We start from the raw sequence: 7,444 nt of genomic DNA, 5'->3' as shown, positions 1-7,444 counted from the left end.
AACTCAAGAGCTCCATTACTTTATTGTGATAGGATAAGAGCTCAGGCTTAAGCACTTTGAAGACTTCAGCTATTTAATTGATAATTAGTTAGAAGTCTCCAAAGATCTTTACCCATATAATCTTTATCTGAATGGCTAACTCAAGTCCCAAAATTAGGGCTTTATACTAGCTCTATTATTAGTACGAGGTTCTAAAAGATTATAGGAGTATCGAAGGGTATGGCCTTTAGAGGATACAAAAATAAGGCCCAAACCTACCCTAACTATAAGAGTTTCATTTGGATATAAGGATTTAATGGAGGTTGCACTATCAAAGTAAAACTCCCAAGTAGGGGATTCATGTTCTCCCACACTCATGATTAGTTCATCAGGTAAATCATCATTGAGTGGGGAATCTGTAGAGATTGTGTGAGCAGCAAGAAACTCAGCTAGAGGTTATCCTTTAATGGCTCATTCAGGGACAAAGATAATATAAATTTATAGTAGGATCATATATCAACATGCTAAAATACCTAAGAGGGTCAGACGGGTCAATAAATATTACAATGGCTTGACTCAAGAAATCAAGTTAACCTTGTGAGAAATCATGTAATGTCTAAGCTTCTGCACTTCAATGATCGATGTTATACATTGCTTTTCCATTATTGGGTATTTTAACTCTGTAGGTATCAACCATCTTCTAAGATAGTATAAGGCATTTTCTTTGTCTTTATCATTCTCTTCACCTAAAAGTGTACCCAAGGATTTACCCAGAGCCTTAGTGTAGAGAATTAACAGCCTTCCCGGGATGGGTATAACTAACATAGGGGGATTTATTAGGTAATGTTTTATACTCTCAAAAGCCTACTGACAACATTCATCCTAATGAAAATGAGCATCCTTCTTCATGAGGGAAGTGAAGGGGAGTCATCTACTAGAAAGATTGGAGATAAAACTCTATAAGAAAAAAAGATTACCTTGGAAAGACCTCAACTAGCAAGGCTCTTATGAGATTTTAAGTCCACTATGGCCTTAATCATGGAAGGATTAATCTCAATGCCATGGATGAACAATAAACCACAAGAATTTTCCCGCTCTAACACCAAATGCACATTTCAACAGATTCATCTTCAAATCATACTTGCGCATGCATTTAAAAATGATTAGCAAATTTTGAAGGTGATCTCCACGGACCTTGCTTTTGACCATAAGATCATCCACATAACATTCAACTTGCTCATGAATCATCTCATTGAAAATAATAGTCATGACACGCTGATAGGTGGCCCCAACATTCTTTAGACCAAAGGGCATCACCTTGTAATAAAATACACCTAGGTGTGTGGAATGCAGTGAACTTCTCCTCTTCAGGGACCATCTTTAACTGCTTGTAACTAGATGAACCATTTATGAAGGAGAATATGTTATGGGGTGAAGCAATATCCACTATAAGCTCAGGGATAGGAAGAGGGAAATCATCCTTAGGGCATGCATTATTCAAATCACAAAAGTCAATGCAGACACGAATATATCCGCTCTTCTTCCTAACTAGAGCGACATTAGCAGGCCAAGTAGGATACTTCTCTTCACGAATGAATCCAACTTCTATAAGCTTCTTAGCCTTAATCATCACCTGTTATTCAATCTCAACCTCATCCTACAATGTGACTATTTAATAGGGATTACATCAGACTTGATAGCTAACTTGTGGACTACTACCTATGGGTTTATACTAAGCATCTTAATATAATTTCAGGCAAAGAAGTCTTTAAATTCTGATAGTAGTTTGATATACTCTTGAGCCTCTAAGTCAAATAATAAGGCTCTATGAAAAATAGGCCTAGGGTCTGATTTAGTGCCCAAGTTAATATCATGCAATTTATCCATGATAGAAGTGGTGTCATCTTTGAACTCACGTATAGCATCAAGGACCCTATCCTCAATATCACCCAGGTCTTCCTCAATGGTAATGGAAATAATTAAATATGAGCAAGAGATGTCATAAACATTGGCATGAGTAAATTGATCCTTCTTAATATAACCCTAGTCTTTTTCGGTTTGAGGCATATCAGTTCACCAAACATGAACTTACTAAAGTGCTCATTCATTGGACTAAGTCAAAGGAATGACACCCCTCTTAATATAGCTATCCATAAAGTAGAAAATTAATAAAGAATATATATGACCTCATTATCTATAGTGTTCTCCGTAGGACCCTGAGTCTCAGGACCCAGTGGGGCACCTACATTATGAGATAAAGAGGCACACTCACTAGATCATAGTGGCACAAAGAATTTATGCAGTGTAGACATCATGGAGTGATTATTAGTCTGTAGTAGACCACCAACACTAAGGGAAGAAGTAATAAATGATCATTGATGAGATTCCACAACTCTTATTCTATATATATATGATGGGAAAGAGATTGTTTGCTAGTAGTCTGATGTCGAAAGTCTACTTCCTCGTCTGAGCTACTATCAACAATTGAGCCACCCTCAAATATCACATACCTACGAAAGGTGGTGAGCAAACTATAATCAGTGGAACTCATGGCTGGTGAAGGAACTAAATAATGAGAAACATCAATCATCTTATCATCTAAAGAGTCAGACTCGACAATCAAAAAGGAAGTGTAAAGATGCGAGCGAGGAGGAATTTGAGTGTCAAAGTTTCTCGATGAGTGAGTCAACTCTCTACCTCTACCTCTACCCTGCCATCACCTACCTCTACTAGGAGTAACATCACACCCAACTACAAACTAAAAGGAAGATCTAATAGGATATATATCAAAAACATCTACCTCAATACCAACTTGTGATGGATCCTGTACTAGTGGTTGTATAGGACCCTATGCAAGTGACTATATATTACCCTATACAATACAAGTAGGTATCACTGGTGACTAGGTAGTTGGAGGTTTATGAGCCTTTTGAGGCATGTAACACTTAGCGTCATTATAGATAGAGACCTCATGCATGGTAAAAGGCTTAGTATCCCCAAGAATGGAATAATACACATCATTACTCATATACTTCATGTATTAGTGCAAGGTAGAGGACACCATTCCATATTCATAAATCTAAGGCCTTCCTAAGAGAACCTTGTAAGAGGTATCTACTTCAATAACATTAAACTTTAACTCAGTCAGGAAACCTCCAAACTTCAAAGGAAGTGTGATAGACCCCAAAGCATGCTAGTGAAAGTTCGTTAGGGATGTTAAGCCCTTATGAACTTAGTCCCAAGCTAACCAAGAGGGGGGGTGAATTGGTATTTTAAAATTTCTTTTCACAAAGAATAAAAATTGCATAAACCAAAATCACACCACAAAAATAAATGCGGAAAAAAAAGTGTGGAAGCAAAAATAAGAACACAGAAATTTATAGTGGTTCGGTCAACTCGACCTACGTCCACTCCTTGGAGGCACCCTCCAAGTATTGCATTATAAAAAGTGACTCTCCTTTAGCCCCCACGGCTAGGCGGAGAAGCCCTCACAAGAACCTTCCTTTTGCCCAACCCCCCGCAGGCAAGAGAACTACCTCCTTTTGCTTCCTCCTAAAAGCTGGCAGAGAGAAACCAACAACCAAAAGGCTAACTCCGTTACTCTACCGACCGCTTCACGGATAGAAGAAACTCTCTTGACGAAGGAAAGAAGCAGAGCGATCCTCTAAGCAAACCCTTGAGAATCCCCTCACAAGCTCCCCCTCACAATATCCTCTCTCCTCTCGCCTCTCGCTCTTTTTCTCTCCTCAAGGCTTTTCAACTACAAGCCAGCAGCCAAAGGCTCCTCAAAAACGTCTAGAACAAGAGCTCTTAAGTAGAAGAGCTTCAAAAGGAGCTCGATTAATGCAAGTTGCCGGAACCTTTATGTCCAGGCGATTGGGACATCGGCCTGGCCGATCATACAAAAACTCAGAAGATCGGCCAGTAGCATCGCCCGGATGCAAGCTGAGAGATTGAAAATTGGCTAGATCGTCAGGCCGATTCTCACGATCATCCCTGGCCTGATTAGTTCAAATCATGGAAAAATTGTCTCTACAATAAGCCCTGATACGAGACAGTGGCCGATATTATCGTCCGAAGTAACTTAAGGTTTTTTACTGGAATCATCCTGGTCGATCCTGCGAATCGTCCAAAGATGATATGATTCGTATCAATCATCCTTAATTACTCCCTGGATTTCATTGACAATTAAGGATAATTTGAAATCGTCCAGACCGATCAATGATCGTCCCTGGCTGATAATTTTAAGAAATACAGTATACCTAATTGCATATGGCGGAAATTTCTTTCTATTTTGAGCTTATCGTCCTAGCCGATACACGTATCGTCCAGGCCGATACACGTATCGTCCAGGCCGATATGTTAATGTCGGCTGCCTTAATTAAGAATCCTGAATTAGAGTCTCTGTTTTGAACTCGATCGTCCAGGACGATCCAAGGGCGATCGGCCTGGCCGATGTGAGCAAAAATAGAGATTCTAAATCTCTCAAGTGTGTGTGTAGGGTTACTTAGTATCAGTCTTTTGAACATTACAAACTAACTTAAGAAGAGAAAAACAAAAGTACAGACTGACTCAACCCTAAACCTACACAATCCTGAACTGGCTTCGTATTGATCGTCCGATCTTGATTCCTGGAAAAGTTAGAAGCAACAAGCAGTCCAAGAGAAATAGTGTTTGTCAATCATCAAAACATAAGCCATGAAAATAGATTTGCAACAATCTCCCCCTTTTTTATGATGGCAAACACAAGTAGGAAAATATCCAAAAAGTCCATTAGAATTTCAAAGTTACAAACCCAACAATTTTCCTACCATACCCTACTCCCCTTTTGTCATCACAAAAAGAGGGTCCAGATACAAAAGAAAACATCACAACAAACAAAGACTAACAAGCAAACTACATAAAACAGGAAATAAACAGCAGAAATAGACTAGAAAAATGAAGGACCCTGATCATCAGTGGTGAAGTGGAAGTCATGGCTGGATCGGCCAGAATTTAAAGAAACGGGCCATATCGTCCTGGCGATACGCAGTATCGTCCAGGGCGATATGGCTCAATAATTGTGTACAGGGCCAAATTGGTCAAAAAGGCGGTCTGATCGTCCGAGCTGATCAGAGATCGACCAGGCCGATTAGACACATGCGATCAGCCCGAGGAGTCAATCCGGACGACCGTTGAAAAAGCATATGTCCCGGCGATTAGGTGTATAGTCCAGGACGATGCCCACAATAATTGATTGTACCGGCCAAAGTTAAAACATTTTAAATTCTTGCCACGTGTATCATCCAGGATGAACAATGGATCGGCCCGGACGATTGTCCAATAATGGATCGTTCGGGGGGCCGAATTTAAAGATTCAAACGTACTGACACGTGGATCGTCCAGGACGATCCAGGTATCGGCCAGGATGATACACATAAATTGCACTCGGCCAGTATGAAATATTCTATCAGCCAGGACTATCATCATGATTGCAATAGAGTTCGATCAGATCGTCCAGGACGATGTAGGATCGGCCAGGATGATAAATAACAGCAAGCACAGAAAAGTTCAGCAGATGGAGTTTGAAGATATTTTGTCCTATCGTCCAGGACGATAAAAATATCGGCTAGGACGATGTGACTAGAAAATAAAACCAAGGAAAGGATGGTGATGATCAAGACCCTCAAAAATAAAACAAAAGAAAAACAAATAGAAAAACACAAAAAAAGAAAAGCAAAAAAACTAAAGAAAATAAAAAGATGAATATTTTTGGATTTTAACTTTTCTAATTTTTTTTTATTTTATGGAGGCATCATATGAGAATTTCTCAAACGTTAAACTCTTAGAGTTCCACAAGATCAAGGAGTTTAGCTAATTCCTAATCAGACAAAGGTAAGATATCCGATTCTGTTAACCCTAAATCAGACGTTTTTTATGGTATAAAATTTCTTTTGAAAAATAATAATGCTTAACTCAGAATACACCTAATTAGGCAAAAAAAAGATCCAATCAAACTTTTTTAAAAAAACCATCTCATAAATGATAAAGCAAAAGTATTTTTTCTCAATCATGGAATTTGAAATCAAGCCTTTGAATTCATCAAATAGTTAATGAGTTTCTCTAAGTTTTATTAAAGTTTTGAAAAAAGAGGGGATAGCTTGCCTTTAGTGGGCTCATTTTATGCCTCTTGAATCTTTGATTGTCTCTTTGAGCATCTTTTGATTTGTTTGATACACAATTGTGTATAATTTTTTTCTTTCAATTTGGCGTCATTGGCCTCTTTCCTTTTAATTCTTGCAAGCTAAAATGCTCTTTTTGCAAACTCTTAAAAGAGTTCTAGTTGTGAGAATATCCTCCAAATATTAGAGGAATAGGACGATCTCTCTCTAACATAGGGAAAAGAATAAGCCACAAAAACAAAAATTATGTCATTAGAAGCAATGGCAAGATTTTAAATAACTCGAAAGATAATGTAAGAGTTTTGGATTATATATATAAGATAGGATATTTGTAGCAAGATAGAAAGAATCTTAGTTTCAAAAACCATTGGCTAAAATGAGTTAGACTTTTATTAGAGAAGAAAAATTATACCACTAATCAAGGTCAGAAGGAGGGAAACTTATACACGGTGTTTTCTCCCTTTACCTTAAAATTTAGAAAAGCTAAACAACAATTTCAAAACTCCAAAATCCAAAATCTTGAAAAGATTCAACATATGGAGAAGGCCAATTTTAAAGACAACACGAAAAAAAAACACATAAAAAATAAAACAAAAACACAACGAAACAAAACATATTTCAAGAATCTATTGAAGCAGCAATGTTGAGCATGAATGAGCTGCGAGCCTTTATATGTCCAGTTATCCTATTCTCCCACGAGGTCTTTGGTGAGAGCACACCTGCAAAACTCAACTACAGTCAGATTTAAGAACCCAAACAGGTTTGGGATCCTTCTTAGGAAAAATGGAATGCAATGCAGGTATTGGTATGGTTGTGAATCATGCCTCTTAGAGTCTCCACACCCAATGTGTTACTACGGTGAACGGTGCAAGTGTGTGAGATGTGTCCTAGTATGCCACTTATGAGAAACATCTAACTCCAGGAAAAGGGTTTCTTAAATGGTTTGAGTTATAATGCCTCTTTCCTAGGTTCTGGCTTTAGGATTAAAAGTAGATGTCATCCAACTTTCTTACATGTATCCAAATCATTTTAATCCTCAAGTTAATTCTTTTTTATGCATTCATTATCAGTCCTCAAATTTTTCTCAATCTCTTTAGATTTCTTAAGATAGAAAATTAAGTGAGGTGTGTGAAACTTTCAATGCCTTATATTCATCAATTAATTCTGAATGCTTTTTGTTCAACTCATCAAATTCATCAAGAAGAGCCATTGTGATTGGATATCAATAGTTGAATGATCTTTAAGAATGACTTCATACTCTTTCTGCAAATTTGAAAATTCTAATTTTAGGCTTGCATGAGTTT

This window comes from Dendrobium catenatum, unplaced genomic scaffold (assembly GCF_001605985.2).
Source record: "Dendrobium catenatum unplaced genomic scaffold, ASM160598v2 original_scaffold_210612, whole genome shotgun sequence".
Classification (NCBI taxonomy): Eukaryota; Viridiplantae; Streptophyta; class Magnoliopsida; order Asparagales; family Orchidaceae; genus Dendrobium; species Dendrobium catenatum.
Note: the sequence above shows the minus strand (reverse complement) of the source record.